This window comes from Triticum aestivum, chromosome 2B (assembly GCF_018294505.1).
Source record: "Triticum aestivum cultivar Chinese Spring chromosome 2B, IWGSC CS RefSeq v2.1, whole genome shotgun sequence".
Classification (NCBI taxonomy): Eukaryota; Viridiplantae; Streptophyta; class Magnoliopsida; order Poales; family Poaceae; genus Triticum; species Triticum aestivum.
Window position 1 is genome coordinate 3,949,777 of NC_057798.1, and position 15,643 is coordinate 3,965,419.

The 15,643-nt window shown below is 44.6% G+C and overlaps 1 pseudogene across 1 annotated transcript; it reads right to left on the bottom strand.

Annotated features, from left to right (window-relative positions):
- Positions 1–1,405: 1,405 nt before the first annotated feature.
- Positions 1,406–12,610, bottom strand: LOC123043036 (uncharacterized; annotated as a pseudogene). Its single transcript, XR_006418985.1, has 20 exons — positions 12,338–12,610; positions 12,131–12,234; positions 11,878–12,000; positions 6,698–11,808; positions 6,490–6,621; positions 6,053–6,223; positions 5,835–5,966; positions 5,627–5,737; positions 5,294–5,383; positions 4,635–4,742; positions 4,454–4,517; positions 4,232–4,363; positions 3,893–4,067; positions 3,477–3,785; positions 2,899–2,988; positions 2,693–2,807; positions 2,493–2,602; positions 2,247–2,407; positions 1,962–2,165; positions 1,406–1,870 (listed from the first exon to the last, which is right to left on the bottom strand). The product of XR_006418985.1 is annotated as an uncharacterized protein (transcript).
- Between the last annotated feature and the right edge of the window lie 3,033 nt (positions 12,611–15,643).

A 15,643-nucleotide genomic window follows, 5' to 3' on the forward strand; every position in this document is an offset into this window, starting at 1 on the left:
GTGCCTAATTAGTCCTTGGGGCCTGTGTGTTTAGGTACAACTTCCTCAACGGCGAGGCAAAACTCGTGGAGTGGTTGCGCCATGGATCTCGAGCTGACGGGGTAAATGTGTGGCTCCGGCCCTAGCCTGTCATTGCTCCTATTCAAGAAATTAGAGAAAGGCTCCAAGCTTCAAGCAAAGGGAGGAAGGGATAGTATTTCACTAGTAACTAGCTAGGATGAGTTGTGGAATTTGAAAGTTTAATTTAGGTGTTAGTTATGTCTCAAAATCTCCCTGACTTTAATCTTTTCTCTCTAATAAAATTATACTCTCTGATGAAGGTGTGGAACTCTAGTGGAATCTTTATTAGAAAAGGGGAAAACAACCTTCACTCAATTAACATGGCGTGTTCATTTGCAATCAACTTGCACACACTTGGCTGCTATATATATCAAAGCTTCTTCATCTTGTACAGTCGCCGAATCGTTCTCATCAAAGATAAAGTAGTAGTCTTGAGAGAACTGAAGTAGCAAATTCAGACCAACGACACGAACACCCTCGGCTCCTCAACTTCTCCTCCATATATGCACACTGACAGAGGTTCTGACTCTTGGCATTGGTATACACCACACTGCCATGTTCAGCAGAGCATTCCCATCCCATCCATGTTGAGTCATTTCGGTTCCTGAGATGCCGCCACACAGTCAGGCCCGGTGTAATGCTAACTCATATTTCACCATTGGGTAAACTCCAAACTCTGCACATGATGATAAAAGATCACATAATAAAGTCAGTTACAAATTTCTCTGGATGCTTTGCTTCTGAAATTATGTAAGCTCTGTTTTTCGTGGTGATCGAGCAACAACACTTGGGGAAACAGCCCCAAAATGCCATTAATTCTTACAAACATGGTGCACACACACTCTTTTCTTTTTCCACGAATACGCAAAGCTTGCGTATCTTTTCATTGATACAACACATGCACAAACGCAAAATGGCGTGCGCACACACTCTCACCATAACAAGAAACGCACCAAAATGAATGAGCACTATACCAGACTAGACTAGAGAAGCACAGCGGCAATGAAAGGTGGCGCGTCTTCCATTCCACCAGAAAATACTAACCATCGCAGCAATTTAAGTCAGTCACCAGGCAACAGACTTCAGACACACCTCTAGCTGCAGGCTACGCTTGTGCTAGCCTGCCCAATGTGTCTGCTTCTTCTTGCTTAATTAGTAGTAGCATGAATCCAGCAAGCATATCACATCTGCACATGCATAGCTGTTACTTCCTGGCAGTGGCAGTGGCAGCGTTCACTGATAAGAAGATGTAGCCAGTGCACTTTATTACCTCGCATCGCATCAGTACTTTCTAAATCATGATCACGTGAACTAATGATGAGGAATGGTTTCAAGTTTGAACAGATGAAGAAATACTTTTGATGATATGCCAGCCAGGAGGTTTACCCCAAGTACAGCAAGATGAGGTCCATGGCACTCAGATAGATCCGGGGTTGGTTTTATACCCATTACAACCAGTGAAAGGTAATCTTCTGAACTTTAATGCAAAAGTAAAGCAAGTGAACAAGGAGACAGTAATAAAGGTAATAATAATTCAAATAGCGACCCAACTACAGTCTTCAGAGCCGTTTTCTTGGATGTGCGACCAAGGGTGGTGGAGTGTCGTAAGTCGGGGTGGAGCTTGCATGCCGCCAATCCACTGCTGGGCGTCGGTTTCTTTCAGTTAAAATCATGAGAAGTGTCGATTTCTTCAGTTAACAAGATGACAAGTGTTGATTTCTTCAGTTAACAACATGACAGCTGTCGATTTCTTCAGTTAACAACATCATAACAAATGTCGATTTCTTCAGAAGATGATGCAGTCTGGTTCCTGACAAGGAGGGAGATGTGTAAGTAATATAATTGGCATCGTTCTGCCACCAGGGTCACAATATTTTGTACTGAATGACCAAAATACTAACCATTGCACACACGTTATGAACATGAAAAAGGCCTCACACCGTACATGCTCATCACAGCAATTTAATTCTGAGCAAACATCACAAGCCGACAGGCTATATGTGCGTCTGCCAGCCTAGGCAGTGTTTCTGCTTCTTCCTTAGCTTGGCTTCAGATCTTCCGCGGACTGGTTGCAACTCAATCCATCACCCTCCTTGACAGCGATTCTGAAATGTTTTCAAGTCGGTTAACCTGACAAGAACATGTTAGCTAGCTTGCCGAGTTGCAGTCCACTGGGGCCTATTTACCTCGCATGAATGAACGCTCTCCGGTGTTTTATGTACACCTGTTGCTGAGGTCGCCGAGCAGATGTATAGAAGTCCTTGCATGCTGTTCTTGGCGGGAACCGTGAGTACCACATTGCGTTTGCCGTTTGGTGCCCTGAACTTTTCAATGGGATCTATCACACCTGCAAAATTTGACCAGCCATTCCATTAGCTTGTTACACATGATGCCCCTCTACTCACAGTAAACATGCACAATCTCCTCCTTACCTTTGCAGTGCCAGTTTTGGCCTTTGGGTAATAAAAGGCTTTCAGCTGCAACTTCATGTATTTGGGGCTCGACGAAATGATAATCTTGGTCGTTAGTTTGTCACTATGACCTGAGCGGAGGAGTTGCTTGCTAGTTAGTACAAAAAGCATCATCTCTCAATGCGATTAAGATGAAGCATATCTGAATATTCAGGCCTGACCTTGATACTTTTCTTGGACAGTACTGCAGCCGCAGCATGGGTCACCTTCAAAAAATCTTCTTCAACAACAACTTCATCTGTGCGACTAGCGTGTACTTAAGATGGATCTGGTACACTGCATCAGAGGAAGAATAGAATGAGGGGCAAAGTATCAAGGATGTCACAAGGAACAGTTGAAAGCCAAAACTGCATCCACCGAACAGCACCATTATTGCGTGGATGTTGCAGCGGCAGAAGACTGCCTCAGTCAACCACACCTTCCCCCAATTGAATCTGTTGCTTCCGAGGAGATTGGTCTACAAAACGAAGCAGCATCGTAACTGAAACTAGCTATCAGCAGTACATGCAAGTCTGTCTGAATTAGGTTAAAGATCAATCAGAGTAAATCCCCAGCATAATCGATATCGTAATTCACTGTTGACTGATCAGAACGAATTGCATTACTCTGTATTGGATGGTGATGGGGATATAAAAAGGAGTAATCACAGGATCCGGAAGACGGAACAAAGCAGTGCTCAGAAAATGGAGGCCTTCTGAAGTCTTACAGTATCATTGATTCTGGTAGTCTGGTTGGGGAGCATAAAAAGTATACCGACGGTGTTTACTAGAGTGACGAGAGAAGATGACAAACTTAACACAGGCTATTGTTATCTTTCAAGCAACCAAAGAAAGAATCTCAGTTGAGTCTGAAACTTTGGAACCATGTATCAATCAAATTCCTATATTCTCATGGAAATAACACCGAACCATTACGCAACTACCTTCCAGCAAAGGGAGAACATACCTTTCCCAGTGATAGGCTGATAGCCCAATACTGGAACAGAGCAAGTTGCATACAACAGACAGTACTATTCTCAAACTTTGGCCGCTCCAGTGTTCAGAGCCGCTGGATGTGCGACCAAGGGTGGTGGCCTGTTGTAACTCCGAGCGAAGCTGTAAGTTGCTGTTAGATGAAGATCTGACGGTCGACGTTGAGCCCTTCCGATTTGGCGCCAATCGACTGCTGGGTGTCGATTTCTTCAGTTAACAGCATGACAAGTGTCGATTTCTTCAGTTAACAGCATGGCAAGTGTCGATTTCTTCAGTCTGGTTCCTGACAAGTAGGGAGATGTGTAAGTAAATGGCATGCTTCTGCCGGTCAGGGTTCATAATATTTTGTACTACACGGTATGAACGTGAATAAGGCCTCACTGGATGTACCTACTCATCGCAGAAATTTCTGAGTGACATGGCAAGGCTGACAGGCTTCAGATGTACCACCACCTAGCTGCAGGCTATGCTTCTGCTATCCTAGACAGTGTTTCCTCTGCGTCTTCCTTAGCGTGGCTCCGCGGAGTGGTTGCAAGTAAATTCGTCACCTCCTCGGCAGCCGGTTCTGAAATGTTTTCAAGTCGGTTAAATTGATAAGAACATGTACTCCCTCCGTTCCAAAATAGATGATCCAACTTTGTACTAAAGTTAGTACAAAGTTGGATCATCTATTTTGGAACGGAGGGAGTAGCTATCTTGCAGAGTTGCACTTCAGTGGAGCCTATTTACCTCGATCGCATGAATGAACATCCGCAGTTCCTTGCGTGCCGTTCTTGGCAGGAGCCATGAGTAGGGGTGTTCCTTTCGGTGCCCCGAACTGTTCTTTGAGCGGCATCTATACCTTCTCCATTGCAGTCACACCTGCAAACATCGACCAGTGATTCCATTAGCTGGTTATACATAATGTCCCTCTTACTCAGAGTAGACAGGCATCCATAATCTCCTTCTTACCTTTGCAATACCAGTTTGAGGTCTGTTGGCTGCATCTTCCTGGAGCAATGAAGCACATTTCTGACTGAAATAGATAAAAGACCATGAAAAGAAGCTTAAATTTGCATAGTAAAAGAGAGTTGTTTTGGTTAGAGTGTGATACAAGAGAGCAAAGAGTTCTTTGCAGAATTAGAGAAAATACTTTAGAGGGGGAGTCCATCTGAAGACCAACTAGGGACCAATTCGAAGCTGCAGTTGCCCATGTTGTATCACTTCAAATGCATAAATGATTCCCGAGACCGCACTGCAACTTTCACCAAGATAATAGATTGATAAGATCTGCAAATCATACTGTGTTGGCTTCGATCTTTCAGTAGTAAGCTCGATTAGTTCTACTAAAATAACTATAGTGATTACTTATGACGGGGCTTAGTTTGCAGAAGTGTTCTTTTTTTCCTTTTCAGAATAACATAATGGGAATAAGGTCCTGATAAACGGGGCTTGAACTGGCTGGATGATTTTGGCCTCTCAAGAGCAGGTTTGTAGCCTATTTTGGTGCCTTAAGATGAAATGGATTCTATCAGCAGTACTACATTTTTTTACAGTGAGCAGTACTAAACGTTCAGAACACACTGCTGATGTTGAGCAATTGAAGGATTTCGAGATATAACTCCAGCTCACTTATAATAGCTAGTTAGAGCTGAAAAACAGAGTGTTCATGTAGGAAATAATAAGCATGCACCATTGCGTTGTACATTCTACTACCTCCGTCATGGTGCTACAAATTTAAGTCTCAGACAATTCAAAACTGCAAGTTCAAAGAGTAGACAGAGACAAATTATGGTCAATTCATAAACTTACTGTGCAGCTCTGCCAGTCTGTTGGTGATGAGTAGTGCTTCGAAAGGGGAGATCTTCTGAACTCATAGAAGTAAGAAGACAATGTCCTGGGCTGGGGGACAAAGCATTCTTTTGAGATGAATACATCCATTTTTCATGACTGTTTACTATACTGACTTAGTGAGGAAAGAAAATTAAAAATTAATAAAGGTAATTTACATATTAATTTTATACCGAGGCGCGATAGAACAACATAGTAAACTAGTGTTAATCATGAATATGTTGCGATCATGCATCTTTGTGCCTTAATGGGGTTTTGCAATTTCAAAATTGTAAATGCCGTGCAATGCATTACCTCCACTGTAACACTTGCACAAATTCACCTCCAAACTGCTACTACTCCCCATGATCTGAATTGGCTTCACACGTGCACTGCTATGGTATACAGGCTATTCTTGCGAAGATCCTATATGCCAATAAATATCATTAAACAACAACAGTTGTACCGAATACGAGAATACGAGGTATCAGTAGAATGTCAACTGAATTGAAAAACTTCAAACCTTATCAGTAGCAAAACACTGACAACTCATGGTTTCCCATAATTATGCCAAGATGATCCTTTAATCCCTAAAACTGAACATTTTCCAGGTACACCTTCAGTCTTGATGAGTTTTTGGACAAAATGTAAACGCCTGAACAACAAGCCAACAGAAATTAGAAATGCAAGAACACCCTGTACCGATCGCAACATAGCAGTATATGGAAAAAAATATGTCACCTTAATATCAGTAGACTGACCCGAAGTCTCATTTATTCCATACTGATGTCGTACTGCTATCTTGATCGTGACACTCAAAATAGGAAAGTAGACTGACACATCTTAATGAAGGGATGACAATAACCCAAATTAAGTGCAAATAGGAAGAAACCCGTTACATTGAAAAAACACCTGCACAAAGAACCAAACAAATGTTTATCACAGGTTTCTAGGAAGAAAAGAAGAGAGACTTCAGAAGGCATTGGCTGATATTGATGTTGGTTTTTTCATTTGTTGAAAGACCAAATCTTAAATACTTTCACTCCCATTGGGAAGAAAATGGAAATCTAACATAACAGGAGCATAAGTGGATATTTTTTTTTGCAGCGAGTATAAGTGGAAGTGGATATAATTGATATGATACAGCATGAGTAAAGTTCCAATTTAGATGTGCTTACCAGATTTATGTACAGGAAGGAAGACAGCGGCCACAAGACCCTCATGTCACTGCATGAGGCAAGAGTGTCGTATGGAAAGAGCAGAACACTACAAGGCTAGAAGAATATACATGGAAACTCCAAGGCACGGCCCTGCACAGTGGATGGGAACAAACAAAGTGTTTTAAGCATGATTGCAGGAAAAGCGCAAAGTGGAATTTTGTGTTACCTTGGATCAGTGTATTATGAGTTCTGGGATGGTTCCCTCTAACCCCCTGCAGTGCCGTTTTAGCTCCTCGTTGCACCCGTATATAATAACTAGCTTTTGAAGTGATTCAGGGAGGACATCGTTGGGCAATGACGAGAGGGTTGCAGAGTGGATCGCTAATTCCTTGAGGCTGGTAAGGTTGTGCAATCCTGCTGGGAGTTGCTGAAGATTGTGAAATTGCCAAAACTCTAGTTCCTGGAGGGAGGAGAGGAGCTGAAGGGCGTCCTCTTGCTCCTTGCTGAAGCGCTCTATCCCTTCAGACCAGTCCCCACAAAGTTTCAGCTTGGTAAGGGAGGACGAGAGGAAGCTGCAGATGGGTGCAGAAAGAAATCCTGCTGCGTCATCCGTCATGAGCTCATGCAGTGTGGATGAAACAAAATGTGTCTGCTGCTCTCCTCCTCCTTCAACGTCCTCCCAACCAGAAAAGAATTTAGGGCTGAAAGAGAGTCTTAATTCTTTGAGCTGGCCCCCGGTGCTAAGGAGAGGCTGCAAGCCCCGACATGTCAGACCCTCTCCACAATTCAACAGTTTTAATGTGACAAGAGAGGAGAGGTTTGAGAGGGGCTCCAGTGTCATCAAGCCCTTCACATCCATAAGCTCCAGGAATTGCAGGGACGAAGGAAAAATGTGATGGGAAGGCACTATTTCCAATCTGGATAAAAACCTGGGCGAAGGCGCTATGCTTAATCTCTGAAGGGTTTGCAAGGCTTGGAGCCCTCCTCTTCCAGGAACAAGAGTTGGTGGCTCCACCAGGACTAGGTCTGGGCAGTCATCGAACTCAAACTCCAGTAGTGAGTCACAGAGATGAGCTGGGAAGAACAACACCCCATCATCCTCTTCCTCTGCTGCCGCTGTTATTTCACCTCGCGCCCATCTCTGATGCTTCTGATGCTGTTTGTTGCACACCCACCCCCACTACCAGCTTTTTTATGTTTTCACAATCACTTATTTTCAATTTGGAGAGCCCCGGGAGGTGGGGGAGTAGCTCGGTCAAATCCTTGCCAATAATACCATTTATGTTGTAGATCTCGATATGCTCAATAGGAAGCTGCCATTCCACATCACCCTGACCTACTAGTGGTCCAACCAGACCATCTGAAAGGTGTACAATCAATGTCTTCAGCGATTTTAGCTTCAGAAGGTGCTTCAACTCCAGCGGTGGGCACCTCAGCAGTGTCAGCTTCTCAAGACATGTTTCTTTATCGAAAACTAACAATTGGTCTAAGCTATGCAGATCACCCCGTCCAACGATTTCCAATTCTGCTCTACCAGATGATTTTGAGTACACAAACTCCTGTAGTAACTTTACATTTTTTATCGTGGCACGACGCAGACTGTTAATCCAGGAGATGGGAATCACCCATGAGAATTCTGGACAGCCTTGTATCTCAAGCTCTTGTAGTTTGGGGAACCAATCTGGGGAAACAATGTGGTTTGAGAAAGGGAACCTCAAGAGCTTCGGCCAATCTCTAATAATTAGCACTTGCAAAAGAGGGAACATATGAGCATCCTGTAGTGAGTCGGAGAGATAAGCTGGAAAGAGCAGTGTCCCATCATCATCTTCCCCTTCTGCTGCTGTTACTTCATCTTCCTCCATCTCCATTGGTTGCTGATACCGCCGCGAAAACATCATTTCCCTTCTTCGATAACGAATTATTTCCAGTTTGGAGAGCATTGGGAGGTGGGGGAGGAGCTCCGTCAATTCCTTTCCACTAATACCTTTTAACCACTCGATCCTCATATACTCAACAGGGAGATGGCATTTCCCATTACTCTGACCTCTTAGTGGTCCAACCAGACTAACTGAACATTTTACAATCAATTTCTTCAACGAGCTTAACATCATAAGGTGCTTTAACTCTAGAGGTGGGCACCCCTGGAGTGTCAGTTTCTCAAGACTTGTTTTTTCATCGAAAACTAACACTTGGTCTAAGCTATGCAGATCACCCTTTCCAATAATTTCCAATTCTGCTCCATCAGATGATTTTGTGTACTCAAATTTTTCTAGTAGCTTGACACCTTTGATCGTGACACGACGCAGACTTTCAATCCGGGATATTGGAATCACGAATGAGAATTCTGGACAGTACCGTATCTCAAGCTCTTGTAGTTTGGGAAACCAATCTAGGTAAAGAATGTTGTTTGAAACCGGAAACTCGATTTTCGGGCAGTTTTTGATAATCAGCACTTGCAAAGCAGGAAAGATATGAGCATCCCTTGGCAACACGTCTCCACCTAGGGAAGACTCTGGTTTACTTGTGTAAAGCCATTTTTCAAAACTTGCTAGGCCAATGAGTTCAAGCTTTATTAGCATGAAAAAGCTTTTCCCTATAATAAGCTCCTTCAGTCTTGCCATATCCTTCAACCTTAGTTCACGAAGATCCCACACATCACCCAGCCATGTTGGACAAGAAGGGCCTCCATGCCCTCTAATGCACAGTACTTGAAGATTTCCATGTGGTTTAAGGCTCTCAAGAACCACTGCTTCCACACCAGGCTCAATGCTAGATTGCTCACTATCCCAGTCCAATTTTAACCTCCTCAAGCACTTTTTCTCAACCAGCTTTGCTTGAGCTGCCTCCTCTTTTGTATGTATTTTCTCAAGGTTGTAGATGCCAAGCTCCCATAGCTTGGTCAAATGCTCAAGCTGCTTTGGTTCAAATCCTTCATTCTTTTTATTGACACGAAATACCATTAACTTTTCTAAGAGTTTAAGTTTTCCCACATTATAAATATCAAACTGAAGCCCATCATCCCTTGGGGGATAATAGTGGCACAATTTTGCAAGGTTGCACATGTCTTCGGGGAAATCACCACTGCCACCCCACCTCTCAAGATCTAGAACCCTTAAATGATAAAATTTAGAGATGTTAGGTGGTAACTGCATCTGTCTCATCCGTGTTCCTAGACATAGGCATCGTAGGTGGACAAGTCTTGAAAAGGTATGTAACACAGACTCCATGGGGCACATCAGGTGGGGAAAATAAAGAACACGAAGAGCATTTGCTTCCCCAAAAAAATCACCATGTATCTTGGCAAAACCTTCATCCATTTCCCCAAATAACATCAGTGTTTGCAAATGTTCAACCTTCACTGTTGTCTTCAGTTTTTCCAATTTAGTCTTTAATTTTTCACCAGACACTGCATCATATTTATCCAAGTCCTCTGTGCTAATAGACAAGTGTCGGGTTGTTGGCTAAATTTTTACTGATCCAACATCAGGGAAACGTAAACTAAGGCAATCATGAGATGCAACCTTCAATGCCAAATCATGCAGCAGGTCATGCATAACATAACACCGATCACCATCAACTTGCTCTTCTCTGAAAAATCCATGGATGACTAACTCCTGTAAATTTCTGAAACCTATGTCTTCAAGTGTTTGATTTTGACCATCAAGTATCAAAATATCTAGTCCAATCCACAGGCTGATGAGCTCACGGCTTCTGAAAGGGTAATCTTCAGGAAACAATGCAGAATAGGAAAAACATTGTTGCAGGTGGAAAGGGAGAAAGTCATAGCTAAGCTCCAAAGCAGGCATAATCCAATTGCCATTGGTCTGCTTCACCCATTCTTTACTTTCTAGGACCCTTTTCCAATGAGCCAAACAAGGGTCTGTCCTCAGTAATCTACCAACGGTCTTTGCTGCAAGAGGGGAGCACCTTAGTTTTTCTGTTATCTTATCTCCAGTCTCACGCAAATGAAGTTTTTCACTGGGATATTGCTCTGCATCAAAGACATAAACAAGGAATAACTTCCTAAACTCTTCAGGTTCTAAACCACTCAGTTCTTTTGGCTCTACAGTTTTCTTAACTTGATCTGCTATCTCTTTCTGCCGAGTTGTGACTAGAACCATGGAGCCCTTTTCTTGTGACTTGCCGAGTATCAATAATAGTTTTTCCCAGTCATCCACATTAGTAAACTGCCATATATCATCCAATACAAGTATGAACCTCTTGGATTTCAATCTGTGTTCAATCAGCTCTTCTGGTCTCATACACCCATTTTCACCTTCAGCCGCAAGGGTATATTCTTTAATCTGTTCTAGCACCTTACCCAGGTTGAAATTAAACGACACACATATCCAAATCCTGACCGGAAAATGATTCCGCACTTGCTGGTTGTTATATATGTGTTGTATCAGAGTTGTCTTCCCAATTCCCCCCGGACCAATAACTGGAAGCACAGTTAGAGCCTTGTCACTGTATTGCCCCTCCGTGATATCATCTATGATACTCTTCATGACATGGTCCCTCCCATACATTTTTGGCTCTGCACTCAGAGGTGTGGTGGTGGGACGGCTCTGGGCAATGTGAAGAACACTTCTACGGTCATAACGTTGCAAAATCTTGTCAACCTCATTACGCACAGGCTGCAGTTTCTCTACAATGGCAGTCATCCTTTGAGAGAAATCAGGCCTATTAAACTCTGGTATTGGTGTTTCTGGTGCATTGTCACGATCTTCATTACCATGAACATGTGGATGCGGGGAGACCTCCTGATCAGCCTGATTGGCGTTTGGCGCAGAGGAGGAATCGCCGCGTGTTATGTGCCTAGCATGCTGCCAAGCGCAACAGCTGACATGTTGTCTTGCATCTTCTTGTTGGGGATGGCGAGCATTGGCACCAAAGCAGGACCCGGTGAAAGATGCCAGCCGTTTGCTAATAGATTTGCGAGTGTGGCGAACATCACGGGCAAGGTGCTGGACACCACCCTCGCCGTGCTCGTCGGCAGCCTCATATGTGCCGCGGAGCTTGTCCTGGATGCGGAAGTAGTCCAGCTCGTCCAGCAAGTCTTGAGCATTGTGCGCCGAGTCCCGCATCATCTGCAACAGCTCCTCCATGGCTGGACCGCTGATCTCCTTGCAGGCAGCATTTTCGAGCGTGGCCTTGACGAGCAGCAGTTCCATCCTGAGGGCCTCAACGTTGGGACCAAACATCCTGGTGCCCTCCCAAGCCTCCTGGAAGATATCCGTGACGGTGGCTAGCGCCTTGCTCACCACCCATTGCACCACGCCGAGGGCAGCGTCGGCCATCCTCGGGCCAGAAGCAGAGATGGACGACCTGCGGCGCCTGCATCCAAGAATCAAAAGGAATTTGTTGGTAAAAATAGGCTGCTGGTAGCTGTAAACTAGTACGTACGTTGTCGCAAGCACGCCGGTGATGGGATGCTGCCTGTCTGCCTTCCTGCCGGTGACAGATGCCGCTGCCGCTGCCTAGCACCTAGTTGCTTCAAATTGGGGGTTGGGTCGCAGCACAGCAGGCCTGTTGGGAATTTTCAATCACAAAAGAAATATAATTAAGGCATCAGGCTAGAATTTTCAATCACAAGGGGAAACAGAATTTCCAATCATGAGAGAGAGAGAGAGAGAGAGAACAGAAACAGAACTCTGACCTGCTGCTGTGCGTCGGTGGCACGGTGCGTCGGAGGTCTGGCGGTGATGGATGCTGCCTTCCTGCCGGTGACGGATGCCGTCGCCGGTGACGCGTACCTAGCTGCTGCAAATGGGGGTTGGGTGAGTCACACCGAGCAAGGGGAGGTACAGGAATGGAGGCACTGAAACAGAGCGCGCGTGCACACACACACACAGAGGCTACTGACCTGCTGCTGTCCGGCGGCGGGCGGTAGGGTGCGGCTGGTTCAGATCCGGGTGGGAGCCGCCATCGCCATGGTGAGAGGGCAAGATGACCGGAGTTGCGTCGACCAGGAGGAGGCGAAGTGAGCTGCGTTGCCGGACGGCGAGGCGGAGGTGAAGGACAGCAGCGGTGGGCAGTGGAGAGCAGGGGAGCGCCGGCCGTGGAGCCAGCTTGAGAGAGTGAACGAACGAGACTGAGTGAGAGTAGTACCACCTCTAGATCTAGATCTGGTAATAATTGAGAGGTTCGATCTGGATCACGAGGACTACAGTACAAGTATTTTTCCTTGACTTCACCTATCCCAAGTCTCTCTCAAACTAAACTTAGAGCATCTGCCCCACACCCAACAGGCCTCCTCAGAGCGATTTTTTTCACACCGGTGCCGAACAAAAACCCTAGTCGCGCCATCAAGACGCCAAAATCCGCCGGTTTGGCCCGTTTTTTGAGCCTCGCGATCCCAGGCCGAACCCAGCAGATTTCTCACAAAGTCTCTATTGCGTTTGTCCAGAGCGCCTAAACTCTAGCTTAACTTGTCATATTTTTGTTTTGCCAAACAATGCTTTGTTTATTTATCCGAATTTTCAGACAAACACTCCCAAGCCCTGCATAGTACTCCCTCCGTTCTTAAATATTTGTCTTTCTAGACATTTAAATGGACTATAATATACAAATGTATGTAGACGCATTTTAAAATGTAGATTCACTCATTTTACTTCGTATGTAGCCACTTGTTGAAATCTCTACAAAGACAAATATTTAGGAAGGAGGGAGTACAATACGTTCGCATGGCAGTGCCAAATTATCCGATGAGAAAAGATCCCGACAACGAAAAGTCTCATAGTGGATTCCCGCAATTGCGCAGAAGGCGCGCAGCGTTGGTAGACCACCCGCGACTGACTCCTCTACAAGTTTCAATCAGTGAACCAAACAAAATGATAGCACTACCCCTACAAGTGTCAATCAGTGAACACTGTTTTTTTTTTTTGCAGTGAACAGCTACCGCCGAGCTGTGAATGCTACAGTGGTAACGAACACAAAATATTTGTTTTGAACCAGAGGCAAAAGTTTTTTCTTTTTATTGATTAAGAGGAGATAGTTCCCCATTAATTAAGAAGAATATAGTGACCGGCCATCCTTTACCAAAACAAAGTGTGTTAATTTATTCAACCAGAGGCAAGAATATTTACTTTAGTCAAATTTGGAAACAAAAATCCTGTAGCGCATCAGCCTCGCAGTGCCAAAAATATCCGACGGGAAAAGTGATCCTACGGTTAAACAATAAGACTTCTTCCAATGTAAAGGTGCTTAGAGCAACTCTTAAATAATGCAATAGAGTACATAAGAGTACAAATACAAATGCAAAGGTGCTTAGAGCAACTCTTAAATAATGCAATAGAGTACATAGGAGTACAAATAGAAATGCAAAGGTGCTTAGAGCAACTCTTAAATAATGCAATAGAGTACATAGGAGTACAAATACAAATGCAAAGGTGCTTAGAGCAACTCTTAAATAATGCAACAGAGTACATAGGAGTACAAATAGAAATGCAAAGGTGCTTAGAGCAACTCTAACAGACCCTGCAAAAGGCCCCGACCCGCAAAATAACCGCCAAAATGCGGGTCGGCGTGGTAAATCCCGCCCGCACAGACCCCGCAAACGTGGCCGGTGTCGTGGTACTAAGTCTGATAGTAAGAGTAGGGGGTATGTAAGAGGAGGCAAGGCCCTAGCTACGGTGAAATTGTACATACGAGTTTACGAGTTCAGACCCCTCTCAGAGGAGGTAAAAGCCCTACGAGTCGGTGCCCTGAGGCGGTCGACTGGAATATGGGTGTGTGTTACAAGGGGTGCGAATCCTTGTTCCAGAGGATGGGTGTGGCTTATATAGAGTGTGCCAGGGTCCCTTGGTCTTTTGGCCTACAGATTATATCCCATTTAGCGAGTCTGTATTTTCGTTTTAACTCATCGCTTTGTCAGAAGAAGCGCGATCGATAGAAGTCCAGTCTTTTCCCAACTCCAACTGGTATCTTAAAAGGGACAAGAGAAACATTGGCATACTCGTGAGTACCGAATTAATGAGAATTAGTCGGCCTCCATATGACATAAGCTTGCCCTTCCAGCACCATAGTTTTTTTTCAAATTGATCCTCAATGCACTTCCATTCTTTGTTGGAAAGCTTGCGATGATGAATTGGTATACCAAATACATAAAGGGCAATGGACCTAATTCACACCCGAACAATTGTTTGTAAGCTTCTTGTTCGTCTTTAGCTCTTCCAAAGCAGAACAATTCACTTTTATGGAAGTTAATCTTTAACCCCGACAACTGTTCGAAAAGGCATAACACAAGCTTCATGTTCCTTGCTTTTGTCAAATCATGCTCCATAAAGATGATAGTATCATCAGCGTACTGTAAGATGGACACTCCTCCGTCCACTAGATGCGGGACGAGCCCGCCTATCGGGCCATTATTCTTAGCTCTTCCTATTAGGATCGTCAACATGTCTACCACTATATATGTTGAATAGAATAGGTGACATCGGGTCTCCTTGCTTTCGTGGTTCTAAGTCTGACAGTAGAGTGGGGGGTAGGTATGGAGAGGCAAGGTCCTAGCTATGGAGAGGTTGTAAACACAAGAGATGTACGAGTTCAGGCCCTTCTCGGAGGAAGTAAAAGCCCTACGTCTCGGAGCCCGGAGGCGGTCGAGTGGATTATGTGTATATGAGTTACAGGGGTGCGAACCCTTCTGCCTGTGGAGGGGGGTGGCTTATATAGAGTGCGCCAGGACCCCAGCCAACCCGCGTAATGAAGGGTTTAAGGTACATTAAGTCTGGGGCGTTACTGGTAACGCCCCACATAAAGTGTCTTAACTATCATAAAGTCTACTTAATTACAGACCGTTGCAGTGCAGAGTGCTTCTTGACCTTCTGGTGGTCGATGAGTCTTCATGGTCGAGTCCTTCAAGTCAGTCGAGTGGGTTCCTCGTAGGTCGACTGGAAGGTGATCTCTTCTAAGGGTGTCCTTGGGCAGGGTACTTAGATCAGGTCTATGACCCTACCCTAGGTACATGACTCCATCATTAGCCCCCGAATGGATTGAGGCTTGAGTGAGGAAGGAGTTGATGTTGTTTCCGATTGGTCTTTGCATACTGGTCGTGCGTTGTTTTGAACCAAGAATCTCTTTGTTGATAGTGAGCAACTTTTCTTCAGTCGACTCGATCCATTCTTTTCTTTCGTCGAGTGATCTTTTGGACTTTGCCGATTTCCGAGCGACG